The sequence below is a fragment of the Ursus americanus genome, chromosome X, assembly GCF_024610735.1.
Source record: "Ursus americanus isolate L20-20 chromosome X, mUrsAme1.1.p, whole genome shotgun sequence".
Classification (NCBI taxonomy): Eukaryota; Metazoa; Chordata; class Mammalia; order Carnivora; family Ursidae; genus Ursus; species Ursus americanus.
The window spans coordinates 8099727-8113699 of record NC_142164.1 but is presented as its reverse complement, the minus strand read 5'-3'; positions in this window follow the sequence as shown (position 1 = coordinate 8113699).

Genomic DNA, 13973 nt, shown 5'->3' with positions numbered 1-13973 from the left:
TCAAGCTCCTCCGCTGGGAGCCTGCTTCTTCCTCTCCCACTCCCCCTGCTTGTGTTCCCTCTCTCCCTGGCTGTCTCTCTGTCAATTAAATAAATAAAGTCTTAAAAAAAAGAAAAGAGAAAAAAAGAAACAAAATAGGCAAACATAATTATGAGTAGAAATTGAATCCAATAAAAATATTTCCAGTCTGAAAATTATTATAGTAAACAGTAATAATGCATTCATATCCAGGGGGCACATAATTTAGGGAACCAGATTTTCCTGGGAGAATTCTCACAGTGATTTAGATGTAGGATTTTTCTCTGAAGTCTTCCAAAATATTAAGTGTTACTGAATACCTGGCATTTGTCTTGGTAATGTAGGGGAGGAAAATAATTTTCTTTCTACCCTTCTAGGTTCTTGAATGAGCCCCCTCCCCCATGGTAATAAAAGATTAATGGGAGAAAAACACACTGAAGTTTAATAACGTGTGTACCTCCTGTATACATGAGAGAGACCCAGGAGAACTGAGTAACTCCCTGGTAATGGCCCAAGCCACTTCCTTATATACCATCTCCAGCTAAAGACAAATGAAAGGGATAGGGAGGCAGTTATGAGAAGTTATCAGGAGAAGCCCCATAAACAAGGGTATGATAGTTATACAGATTTAAGTTGTTGTCTTCTCCATTGATGACAGTTTCCAGAGATTTACAGTCATCCTCTTCTTCCTGGTACAGAGAGGGAGACAGCCTTACAAATGGAGATTTCCTTTATACATGTACATGTCTTTTACAAAAGGGTAACTTCTATTTGGTTTTCTGAGCTTCTCCTATGTCTGCTTTTTAAAAATAACTAGCCTTGGTGTACCTGGGTGGCTCAGTCGGTTAAGCATCTAACTCTTGATTTCGACTCAGGTCATGATCTCAGGGTCCTGGGGTTGAGCCCTGCATTGGGCTCTGTTCTCAGCAGGGAGTCTGCTTGTCTCCTCCCTCTGCTCCTTCCCCTGTGTGCTCTCTCTCTTTCTTTCACTCCCCCCCCCAAATAAATAAATAAACCTTTAAAAAAACAGCCTCGGGGCGCCTGGGGGGCTCAGTCAGTTGAGCATCCCACTCTTGATCTTAGCTCAGGTCATGATCTCATAGTTATGAGTCTAAGCCCCATGTTGGGCTCTGCACTGGGTGTGGAGCCTACTTAAAAAAATATATTAGCCACCCTAAAATAATCCTTATGCCAAAGAGGAATGTTTTGTAGTTGGAAATTTTGCTCCCCTTAAGTAACCTGATCTGAAAATGTGACATTTACTCTCATTCAGTAAACTTGAGGATACGAGTAAAGGTTTGTAGTGAATGTGGAGGTTAGGATGGTCACAGGACAGTGAAACTTCGAGGCTCAAATGGTAGTTAAGTATGAGAGACTATAGACCAATAGAAAAGGTATGAACTCTGCAACCAGGTGTTGGTGTAATGGCTCTGTTTTGTATGTACCAGGTATTTGACCTAACCTCTCTGTGCTCGGGTCCTTTTTAATCTCTAAAATATTATGCCAGCAATTTCATGTTTGAGCCCGGTTGTACCTACCCTAAAGGTAATATTGAGGGATTGAGTTAATTGGCATGAAGTGATTAAAATGGTGCGTGAAAGATAGTAAGTCCTGTCTAAATATTATTATAGCCAGGTCATCTAATGAAGCAAAAGTCTATTGGCTGGTGGGTGAGGATTTACTGCTCTGGTTGAATGTTCGTCGTGAAGGGTACAGGTCAGTCCCGTGGGAAAGGAAGCTATAAAAGATGATTCCTGCTGAATCAGACTGATCCATTTTCACTCCCTCTCTGGTCAGAATCATGACAGTAAGCATAATGCACCTACTAGAAATTACTACATGATAGCTTTGGAGCCATCAATGAAAGAATGTGGGTTTTCTTTCAGTAGGGTATAGTTGTATATACAGGGAGAATTAACCTCTAGACTTGGTTTGCTGCTTTTATGCAATTTTTTCCCCACCTTCTTGAAACAGTTTTAGTCCCATGTTTGAAATTATATCTATAAGCTTAGGTCTCCAAAATGTGTGTGCATCTGTCACCCGAGTTCTCTCCTGAATTCAGATGTTCATGTACAAAGGTCTACTCTGCATCTCAACATAGAAGTCTAATTGGCATCTCAAACTTGTATCCAAAACTAAGCTTCCAATTCCTTCTGTAAACATTCTCCAACTCACTAAATGCCAACTCCATGTTTCCAGGTGCTTAGGCAGGAAAATACTGATGTCATTCTTGGTTTCTCTCATTCTCTCATACCTCTGATTAAAAAAATCTGACATATTTTACCACCTATACATTCAAAATAAATCTGGATTCTGACCGCCTCTCACCAACTACACCACTGACATCCTTGTCTAAATTACCACTTATGAACGTGTGTGGTAACGACCTAGCTGCTTTTTCTTCTATTCTCATCCCACAGAACAGAGAAAGTGATCCTTTGAAAACATGAAACAGCTTATACCACATCTTTACTTTCAATTCTCCAATGGCTTCCCATCTCATTCAGAACAAACTCCAATGTCCTTACTATGTTCTCATAGTATCTCATGGTATTTCTCATGGCATCATGGTATCTGTCCCCGGTTGACCTCTCCAACCTTATCTCTTGTTCATTTCATTCCAGCTGCAATGGCCTCCTTTCCATTCCTCAGACATGCCTAACAATTTCCTTTCTCAAAGATTTTGCATTGTACTTATTTTCATCTGGAATGCTTTTCCTCAGGATATTTGCAAAGATTAAACTACCAGTGTATTCAAGTGTCTTATCAAATGTTATCAGAGAGACTTCATCCAACTCATGAAAAACAGTAGTCCCTGTAGGTACTCCTATCCTTGTTATTCTGCTTTGTTTTTCTTCAGAGCACTTATCACGCCAACATATTATAGTACGCATTCGCTTATTTTTAAGCTACTTACTCATCACTTATTTATATGTATTATTATACTGTATGTGTAGGTTTCTGATTATTTTTTGTAACCAGAGATGGTTTTTACAAATGAAATAACATTCAGTTAAACAAAACATTGCAAAATATTGATATTTAATAAAAAGTTGCCTTGTATAATTTCTGTAAATTATACTTGTTCTGAAAAAGGTGTAATGCCCTAATGATAAAAAGATTTCTAAACCAAAAAAAAAAAAAGACAGAAAAAAAGAGAGAGAGAGAATGAACCAATTCTGCAACACCTTGACCTTGGACTTCTGGTCTCCAGGACTGGGAGGCACCAAGTTTCTGTTGTTCAAGCTGATCAGTGCGTGGCGCTTTGTTAAGGCAGCCTCGGCAAACTAATACAATGTTGTTGTTTTTTTATAATGATGAGGAAATTCCTTTTTATTCTTGTTTTTGACTCTTCTTATCACGCAGCCAAGAACACAGCCCCCTTAGGGATAGTAGCAGTTGCTTTGGTGCTCACTTCTCGGCTACATTATGAATGGTCAGGATGCATACCATTTCCCATGGCTGTGTTTTTCCTTATTTTCGTTAAGGGACTTTATTTTTTAGAAGAGTTTTAGGTTCACAGCAAAATGGAGCAGAAGGGACAGAGATTTCCTATATACCCTCTGCTCCCCACATGCGTTGCCTCTCCCATTAGCAGCGTCCTCACCAGAGTGGTACGTTTATTACAATTGAACGGCCTGCATCGGCACATCATTATCACCCGGAGTCCATAGTTGACATGAGGTTTCACTTGTGCTATTGTAATTTCTATGGATTTGGACAAAGTGGTAATGACATGGCATCTACCATTAGAATATCATACAGGGTAATTTTACTGTCCTACCCTGACAATCTTCTGTCTGTTTATCTCTTCCTCCCCCAAACTCTTGTAACCACCAATCTTTTTTGGTCTCAGTTTTATCTTTTCCAGAATGTCATATAGTTGGAATCATACAGTATGTAGCTTTTTCACATAATAATATGCACTTAAGGTGCCTTGCCTTTTCATGGCTTGATAAGCTTCTGTCTTTTTAGTGCTGAATAATAATGCACTGTCTGGATGGACCACAGTTTGTTTATCCATTCACCTACTGAAGGACATCTTGGTTGCTTCCAAGTTTTGGCAATTAGGAATAAAGCTACTATAAACATCTGAGTGCAGGGTGTTCTGTGGACATGTTTTCAACTCTTTTAGGTAAATACCAAGGAGCGGGATTGCTGGATCATATGGTAAACGTATTTCGAGTTTTGTAAGAAGCTGCCAAACTGTCTTCCAAAGTGGCTGTCCCATTTTGCATTCCCACCAGCAATGAAAGAGAATTCTTATGGTTCCATATCCTTGCCAGTATTTGCTATAGTCATTGTTCCAGGTTTTAGTCATTTTAATAAGGGTATGGTGGTATCTCCTTGTTTGAATTTGCGTTTCCCTGGTTATGTATGATGATATATGATGTGAAGCAGGTTTTTGTGTACTTATTTGCCATTTGCATATCTTTTCTTTCTTTTTTTTAAAAAAATTATTTATTTATTTGACAGAGAGCAACAGAGAGCACAAGCAGGGGGAGCAGCAGACAGAGGGAGAGGGAGAAGCAGGCTCCCCACCAAACAAGGAGCCCTGCATGGGGCTTGATCCCAGGACCCTGGGATCATGACCTGAGCTGACGGCAGCTGCTTAACCGACTGAGCCACCCAGGCGCCCCTGCATATCTTTTTCAATGAGGTACCTGTTACAGTCTTTGGTCCCTTTTTAAATTGAGTTGCTTGTTTTCTTATTGTTGCATTTTAAGAGTTCTTGGTGTATTTTGGATAACATTCTTTATCAGAAATGTCCAGTGAAAATATTTTCTCCCAGTCTCTAGCCTGTCATTTTCATTTTCTTTTTTTTTTTTTAAGATTTTATTTATTTATTTGACAGAGAGAGAGACAGCCAGCGAGAGAGGGAACACAGGCAGGGGGAGTGGGAGAGGAAGAAGCAGGCTTCCAGTGGAGGAGCCTGATGTGGGGGTCGATCCCAGAATGCCAGGATCACGCCCTGAGCCGAAGGCAGACGCTTAACCACTGAGCCACCCAGGCGCCCCTAGCCTGTCATTTTCTGTTGACAGTGTCTTCATCAGAGCAGAAAAATTTAATTTCAGTGAGGTCTAGCTTATCAATGTTTTATTTCATGGATTGTGCCTTTGTTGTTGTATCTGAAAATCATTGCCACACCCAAGGTCATCTAGGTGTTCCTCTGTGTTATAGAAGTTTTATAATTTAGTGTTCTACATGTAAGTCTGTGATCCATTTTGAGTTAAGTTTTGTGAAGGGAATAAGGTCTATGTCTAGATTCATATTTTGCATGTGGATGTCCAGTTGTTTCAGCACTATTTGTTGAAAGACTATCTTTGCTCCTTGTGTTGCTTTTTCTCCTTTGTCAAGGGTTAGTTGGCTATATTGATGTGGGTCTATTTCTGGACTCTATTTGTTCCATGGATCTATTTGTTTATTCTTTTACCAATGCCACATTATCTTTTTTTAAAAAAGATATTTATTTATTTGAGAGAGAGAGAGCACTAGCAGGGTGAGGGGCAGAGGGACAAACAGACTCCCCAATGAGCAAGGAGCCTGAAGCAGGGCTCAATCCCAGGACCCTGAGATCGTGACCTGAGCCAAAGGCAGACAGTCAACTGCCTGAGCCACCCAGGCGCCCCAATGTCACATTATCTAGATTACTGTAGCAGGTGTATACTTTCTACTGTTGCTTCCCCAAGTAGATGGGATTACCTCTGGAATCAAAGTTTTACTGGGCTGGAGCCAGATCATAAATAAAGCTGTTGATGGGTCCACAGTGGAATCTGCAGTTGGCAGGCCTATTGCTAGTGGCTTTGGCAGGCAGAGACCTAGATGGAATGGCCTATGGGACCTTATTCAGTAGGGTGGTACCAGACCACGGGTCAACTTCAGTGTTCACAGTTGGGTCCTCAGACAATGGGCCTATTACTAGTTGTATAGATGAGAGAGGCTCCTGCTAGTCTCTGGGTGTGCTTTTGCTGGGTCACTGGGTGAGTCCCTGGACAGGCAGAATTTTTTTTGCAGAATTTGGCTGGAAGGGGCTGTGGCCTAGTTATAGGGCCATTAAAATTAGGATCTCCTGGGACACCCACGGCTGGCAGGATTTCTTATGGACTGCTGCTAGAAAGGTCTGAAGCTGAGTAGAGGGTGCTGTTAGGATTTCCAGTAGCAAAGACAGGATTGTCTCCTGCTAGGACCCTGGGTCGGCAAGGCTACTTATGGACTGCAGCTGGGATGGGCTAGAGCCCAGTTACAGAGCTGTTTCAGAATCTACAGTTAGACCAGGTTTGGAGGGCTTGCCTCCAAGGGCTCCCAGACTGTGCCTGAAACAGGCGAGAGCTGAGTCATAGGCCGCTTCAATGTCCATGACCATGACCAGGTCTTTGGGCCTTTTACCTGAGAAACCAAGGGATGTGACTCCTCATAGGTTCCTTGGTGTATGGTGCTGTTGGCAGAACCAAGGACAAACGGGGCTGTAGCTGAACCCACAACAGGTATGGAGCTGTTTCTGGGTCTGTAGCCAGGATCACAGCTGGCACATCAGCCACCTGGGTGTGGGCCTGCCTTCTCAAAATGACTTTCCTTGGTCTTGAACTCCACCAGGGATTCACATCTTCCTACCTGGATCCCAGGGTTCCCATAAAGGCAATTTTGTCAATGAATGGCTGCACCCCGCTCTTGTTATTTTTTACATACAGCTTTATTGAGATGTGTTTCACATACCATCAATTTACCATTTTAAAGTGTATAACTCAGTGGTTTTTAATGTATTTTACAGAGTTGTGCAATCATTACCACAATTTAATTCCAGAATATTTTTGCCATCCCCAAAGGAAACCTCATACCTGTTAGCAATTATCCCTTCTCCCCATTCATCCAGCCCTAGTGCAACTGCTACTGTATAAATGGAATCACAGAAAATGTGGGTTTTTTTGACTCACTTATTTCACTTACTAAGTATTTTCAAGATTGATCCATATTGTAGCATGCATCGGTTCTTAATTCCATTTTTACCGCAGCATACTGTTCCATTGTACGGATATACCACATTTTATTTATCCACTTATCTTTTGATGGGCATTTGAGTTGTTTCCACTCTGGAGTTATCTTAAATAATGTGCCTGTGAACATTCACACATGAGTTTCTGTGTGAACATATGTTTCAGTTCTCTTGCACATACACTTAGAAGTGAAATTGCTGAAACATATAACATGTATATGTTTACTATTTCAAGGAAATGGCCAAGTATTTTTGGAGCCATACACATTGAAGATTAAATTTAAAAAAAATTTTTTTTAAATAAACTCTATGCCCAATGTGGGGCTCTAGCTTATGACCCCGAGATCAAGAGTCACGTGCTCTACTGACTCAGCCAGCCAGGTGCCCCTGGAGATGAAATATTTTTAAGACCAAGTCACTTATCTTTAACTATAAATTGATATTGACTTGTAAAATTGATACTGAATCTGGCAGGTAATTTCACAGGGTTTGCATTTGCTAGGTGCTTTAAAATACACATTTTGGTCATTTGTATATCCTTTTTCCTCACATATTAGTATGCTCCCTCTTTAGCTCAGTCTCGTTAGCAGGGGTACAAGGTCAACGTGACTTTTTGTTAGTGCAGCGCTCATGCTTTTGATTACTTTGTATGTCCTGTCAAAGCAAAGTTTATTGTGATCTGTAGCATTTTGAATTTTTTATTCTTCTCTAAAATTTAGGTTTATCCACCTCGATATGGCCCCATTGCCAGTGGAGTCAATCAAAGTCCTTTTAATTTACTGGAAGACTAGAAAGTAAGTTTTGCTTTTTCCTGTTTGCACATTAAACAAAAATGATTTGACCACATGTTTCTTTTCAATCTCCTATGCTGGTATTTTCAAATATATTAACAGACAATGTAAAGAGTTAGTTAATCCTGGAGTAGATTTTAGAGAATGGATTTTACTTGTTCTGTACTTAATTTTGTAAAGTGAGAACATGATGTATGTAAATTTATGGCATTTTGATCAACAATGAATAACAATGATATATAATAAGATATTCAGTATTCATAAAGATGCTAGGCATTTAAATATAGTACTTTGATAATTTTTGCTAGGAATATTCATTATATATAATAACAAATAGGAATAGAATATACTCATTAAACTTTGAAAAAGGAAAAATGTCTTCTTGTTATCTCTTGATGAATTCAGTCGATTAAAGGCTTTTGTCAATTAATGTTTATTGTTTCACACTATGTTTCCTATTTGTCTGACCCCCTTCACTGAAAACCAATTTATATTACAGTTTCCTCTTATTCAAACTTTTCACCAATGGTAAAAGTAGAAATAAATTTGTGGCAGTGATAAATGGGCCAATATTTGAAAAAATGTAATGCCATTAAAGAACAGAATTCTTCTGATGTATACTGTAGGACACATTCCTACCTAGAGCTAAATATCTCTTTCAAAAAGCCCCCTCTAAGTAATATCACTTCTTTCTTTTTATTCTTTTAAATAACTTCTTTAATGTATTCTGAAATTGAATGAAGCATTGAATCTTTCATTTTTTGTTTTGTTCTTATTTACGTCCTCACCATTTTTCACTGTGTTTTTCTATTACCTAATCAATCTTAAAAAACAACTGGATAATTGCTTGGTATATCTTGAAGTATAAGCTCATCTACAAACAAACCCTTTTTTATTACTATTTTCTGGGATTGTATATGTGTATTTGTATATATAAAAGGCATCACTGAGTAAAAGGCATCTGGGTGGCTCAGTCAGTTGTGTGACTGACTCTTGGTTTTGGCTCAGCTCATGATCTCATGGGTTGTGAGATCAAGACTCCCACCCACTCCTCCGCCTTCATGCTCAGTGGGGAGTCCGCTTACAGATTCTCTCCCTCTGTCCCTGCTCTTACTTGTGCACTCTCCCTCTCTCTTTCTCTCTCAAATAAATAAATCTTTAAAAAAAAGATTTGTTTCTTAAAAAAATGAAACATTTTGAAAATATTATTTCAGAAACCATGTATCTAGGCTAAGAAATGTTTTAACATATCAAATTTTCTTTTTTTAAAGATTTGTTTATTTGTTTTTAGAGAGAAAGAGAGCAAGAGAGAGCAAGTGTGAGTGTGGAGGGGGAGGGGCAGAGGAAGAGGGAGAGAGAGAATCTCAGGCAGGCTCCCTGCTGAGAGGGAAGCCTGATGTGGAACTCGACCCCACATCCCCAAGATTATGACCTGAGCTGAAACCAAGAGCTGGTCGCCTAACTGATTGAGCCACCCAGGTGCCCCAACATCTCAAATTTTCTAATAATTGGTATGAACTATTCTTCTGAAATGTTACTTTTAAGTATTGAGATGGTCCAGTGGTAGGCATAAATAAAAAAAAATTTTAGAAACAAAGTCTTTTGGAAAGGACAGGTATAATGTTGAAAAGTACTTCCTTGATCCATGATACATATTCCAGGTGAGACATGAGTCTGGATGAGTCCCATGTCCTAAGAAAAAAAAGAGTGCTGACTTTATATTAATACTGGATTTAGAATCATTGGACCCAATGACTTGCTTTTGAAGAGTTGCACTAAGCTCATTGTTACCAAGGCCCTCAATCTTCCTCCTGCTTCACCTGAATTTCTGGAGCATTAGTTCCTCCATGTACCTATGCATCCATCCATAGCCTTCCCATAGATATTTATGGAGTTTTTATAAGCTCCAGGCACTGTTACAGGCGCTGAGCGTAAAGTGGAGAACAAGAGGTTGAGGGAGATTACATTCTCTTGGGAGAAGGGAGCTGAATATAGGTTATTCAGTAAGTAAATATATTGAAAATTATTTTAGTTGGTAATGAATATAGTAAGAAGGGAAGAAACAAGGTGTCACAGACCTACTTTCACTCAAGCTGTTCTTAATAGACAAAGTAAAATACCCTAGCGGCTGTTTTCTATTAAAACAGTTTTATGCTATTCCCAAACTTTAATAAAATTAACAGTAGAGAAAGTCTGTCTTCCTTATATAAAGCTTATGCATTAATACTTATTGTATGTAATTATCATTAAGGTAACAGAAATATAATTAGGTATTTAGTGTACTGAATGGATTGAACAGAATAACTTCCATATAAATCTTAGAGTATGTAATTTAATGTTGTAAAAACACTTTTCATTTATCACAAAAGATAAATGTAAATATTGCCTCAATCAAAATTCTCACTGATTATAAATTATAGAGATGAAGTATAGCAAGGTGTTGTTGTATATTCATTTAAATTTTTCAAAAGATCCTTATTATATAAAGAAAACTATCCCTATACGTAATCTATCTATGGAAACTCTGCTGCTGTTTCATTGCTCATCTCATAACACTAACAAGTATATGATCATTGCTGTGTGTCAGGTACCCTTCCACCCACTTTACATACATTAATTTATGCAATACTCAGAATGACCCTACAAAGTACATCTTACTATTATCCATGTTTTATAGATAAGGAAGCAAGCATTGAGAGATTAAGTAACTTGCTCGAAGTCACAATCGAGAAGTGTTGGAGCTGAGATGTCACCTCCTACTTGAGGGGTTTCCTGGTTATATCAATCATAATTAACCTTTCTTTTATCTGTTCTCTTACAAGCTGCTTGTGCCTATACCATTGTTTGGCAAGGAAAAAAGCAAGGAGAATTTTAAAAAGAGGTTATTATAGCAATACGGACTGCAGAAGAAATCCGGGCAAGAGGTGGTGGTGTATTGGACCAAGGTGATAGCATTGTGGGGAGTTAGAATTGGTGGGTATATAAATAGAAGAGAGAGCCAACGAGGTGTTCTGACATGGGGGAGGCAGAGAGTGAGAGGAAGAAAGGAGTGAAGGATGATATCAAAGTGTTTGTACTCGAGCACTGTATGCATAGAGTTGTCACTAATTAAGATGAGAACGACTCTTGAAGGAGCAGGTTTTGTGGGAGAAGAAAAGAAGATTAGATGTGCCTATGAGTAGACATCCATGTGGGAATGTTGAGTAGGCCATTGTATATAGGAGTCAAGAATTCAATGGAGGGATCTATGCTGGGGATAGATGGTATTAAAATCTAGAATACTGGCTGTGATTACTAATGGAATGAGTGTAACTGGAGAAGAGAAAAGAATCAAGGACTGAGGCCTGGAGTACTCCAAAGCTTAGAGATCAGGGAGATGAAGAAGAAGTAGTACAAAATAATAAGAAGGATTTCACAGTGAACCAAGAGAGTCTTTTAGAAGCTTACTATAAAAAGCATTTCAAGGGTAGGGGAGTGATCAACTGTGTTAAATGCTGCTGATGTTTAAAGGAAGATAAGAGTCACAATGGGTGCAGCAGTTTAGGGGTCATTGGTGAGCTTTATAAAAGCAATTTTGGTCAAGGGATAGAGATTAGAGTGGATTTGAGGAGAATGGGAAGAGAAGAGTGGAGACATTGAATACAGACCACAATTTTGAGGCGTTTTGCTGTAAAAAGAGACACAGATTAACAGCTACATAGAACTGTGTGCCAAGTTTTTATATGAATTTGGAAAAGAGGAACAGTAGAGGGGAGAAATGGTGATACAGGAAAGAGAGGTGGTAATTGCTAAGCAGAGGCAAGCAGTGATAATTCAGCACCCAGTTAGAATGCTTGGCCTTAGCTAGGCCCACCTTTACCACCTGTGCTGTAACGGGAGGGAGAATGGAGAGTGTGGGGGTTCAGATAGAGGGAGGAAGCTGATGGTGGGAGTTTGTAGACATTCTCTTCTAATTTCTGTATTTTTCCCCACGTAATAGGAAGCAAGGGGGGAAGGAAGAGAAGGTAGAAGATATGGAATCGTTGTCTGTGAGCTACAGTTGTGACTGTGTTAGCATCACGGCCAAGTAGCATGGTGTGCCCACGTGAGGTAGCGACCCTCACCTGAAAGTAGGGGTGCTCGGCACGGGTTTGATTTGTTTCTCAGCTCGAGGCAACTTCCTGGGGAAATGGGAGGGTAGGCAGAGGGGGTTCCATACAATCAGGGTTTTGCCCAGTGAGTCAGATGAAGAAAGAAGATGAGGCAAGTGAAGTCCAGGAAAGTATATGCGAGTATTTGTAGCCAAATGATTATATGTGGATCATAACTTTAAATAGATTAAGGATTAAAATGGTGGCAGGAGGATGATGAGGGACAGTGAAAGTGTAGTAGTTGCAGTGAAATGTATGTCCAAATGGAGTCAAAAGATTGTTGGGCTTTGGGTAGGAGAATGAGCTGCAGCTGTATAGGGATACTGCTAAAGGAGGGTTCTAGAGTGAATACAGATATTGGTAACTCTAAGGTCAAGCATAGGACCATGGAAATAGATGGACGTTGAAGGACATTGAAGAGAGGTGAAAATGTTGGAATTGTTTTAAGGATCATCTGTGGAGTTGATGAAATAATCACTATTTGTGACAAGAATAGTGTTAGAGTGCATGTCAGTGAGGCTGCAATTAAATCTTCAAGAAATGAGGAGGAGTGCCCAGAGATGTGTAGATTACTGCCACAGGGAGGAAGAGTGGGTGGCATATTCTAAAAATATTTGATTCAAAACTGGGTGTTTTAGGGAAGTGGGAGGAAGAATAATCTGGAAGCCTCATCGGCCTAATAGTAGTAGGGCTATGGGAAAAACATGTGTAAGTTAAGTGTTGTCCTAGGGAGAGATCCAAGATTCCGTAAAGTGAGAAAGTGATGAGAAACCCTGAACAAATAAACCATTATGGAAATTGACTCCTTAGTTAAAATCTATTCTTAACTACCTCGTCACCCCACCCCACCATACTAGTACACACAAATAGACTCTGGTGGCTTCATTGGTGATCGCAATAACATATTCAGAAACAAGTAATGTCGATCTCCTACAAACCATTCCAGACTTTGTACTATATATTTTACTTATTTTGTACAAGGTGAAGACTTTGTTTTTGGCAATAATCAACACCTTAATTAGCATAGAGGTTAGCACTACAGGGTGGGAGGCGAAGGGCCATGGATCAGCCTTCCACACATAGCACACTTCAACTGGCTGATATTTTATTTTTTTCTTGGTCTAGTTGATGGGTATAGGCATGGATATTTTATTATTTTTTGTAGGTTTTTATGCAAATAAAATACTTCATAATAATATTTAAAAACCAAATTGTGCTAAGGAAGCTGATATGTCATTTTTTAAGTATTCTTTTGAGGGGTGCTTGCTTGGCTCAGTCTGTAGAGCATGTGACTCAATCTCGGGGTTGTGAGTTCAAGCCCCACCTTGAATGATATATATATATATATATATATATATATTCTTTTTAAAAAAGATTTATGTATCTATTTTAGAGAGAGAGAGAGAGCGCGAAACCTGGGGGGTGGCTGGGGAAGAGGGAGACAGAGAGAGAAACTCAGACTCCACGCTGACCATGGAGCCTGATGCGCGACTCGATCTCATGACCTGAGCCAAAACCAGTAGTCGGACACTTAACTGACTGCACCATGCAGGCGCCCCAAAAATATATATTCTTTTTTAAAAAAGATTTTATTTATTTTTGAGAGAGAGAGAGAGAGCAGTGGGGAGGGGTAGAGGGAGAAGCAGGCTCCCCGCCGAGCAGAGAGCACTTTGTGGGACTCGATCCCAGGACCCTGAGATCATGACCTGAGCCGAAGGCAGACGCTTCACCAACAGAGCCACCCAGGCGCCCAAGAATATATATTCTTTTGAGGACCTTGGTTGGTTGTGAAACAAAGATGAGAGGATAGCAACAATTTCAAGGGGCTATGTAGTCCAAGAAGTCTTGTTTTGTGTTTTCTTTTTTTTTTTTTTTTACAATAGGTGGTTCTTGGGGCATGTTTAGTTTTTATAAGGAAAAGGCAACTAAAAGGGGAATTTGAAAGTACATGGTGGAAGTCACAAAGAATCCTGGAAGAGATGGAACAATACTGACCAGGGGACTTTCTCAAAACAAGGGAATGGGAGCCTCATATTCTGAAGT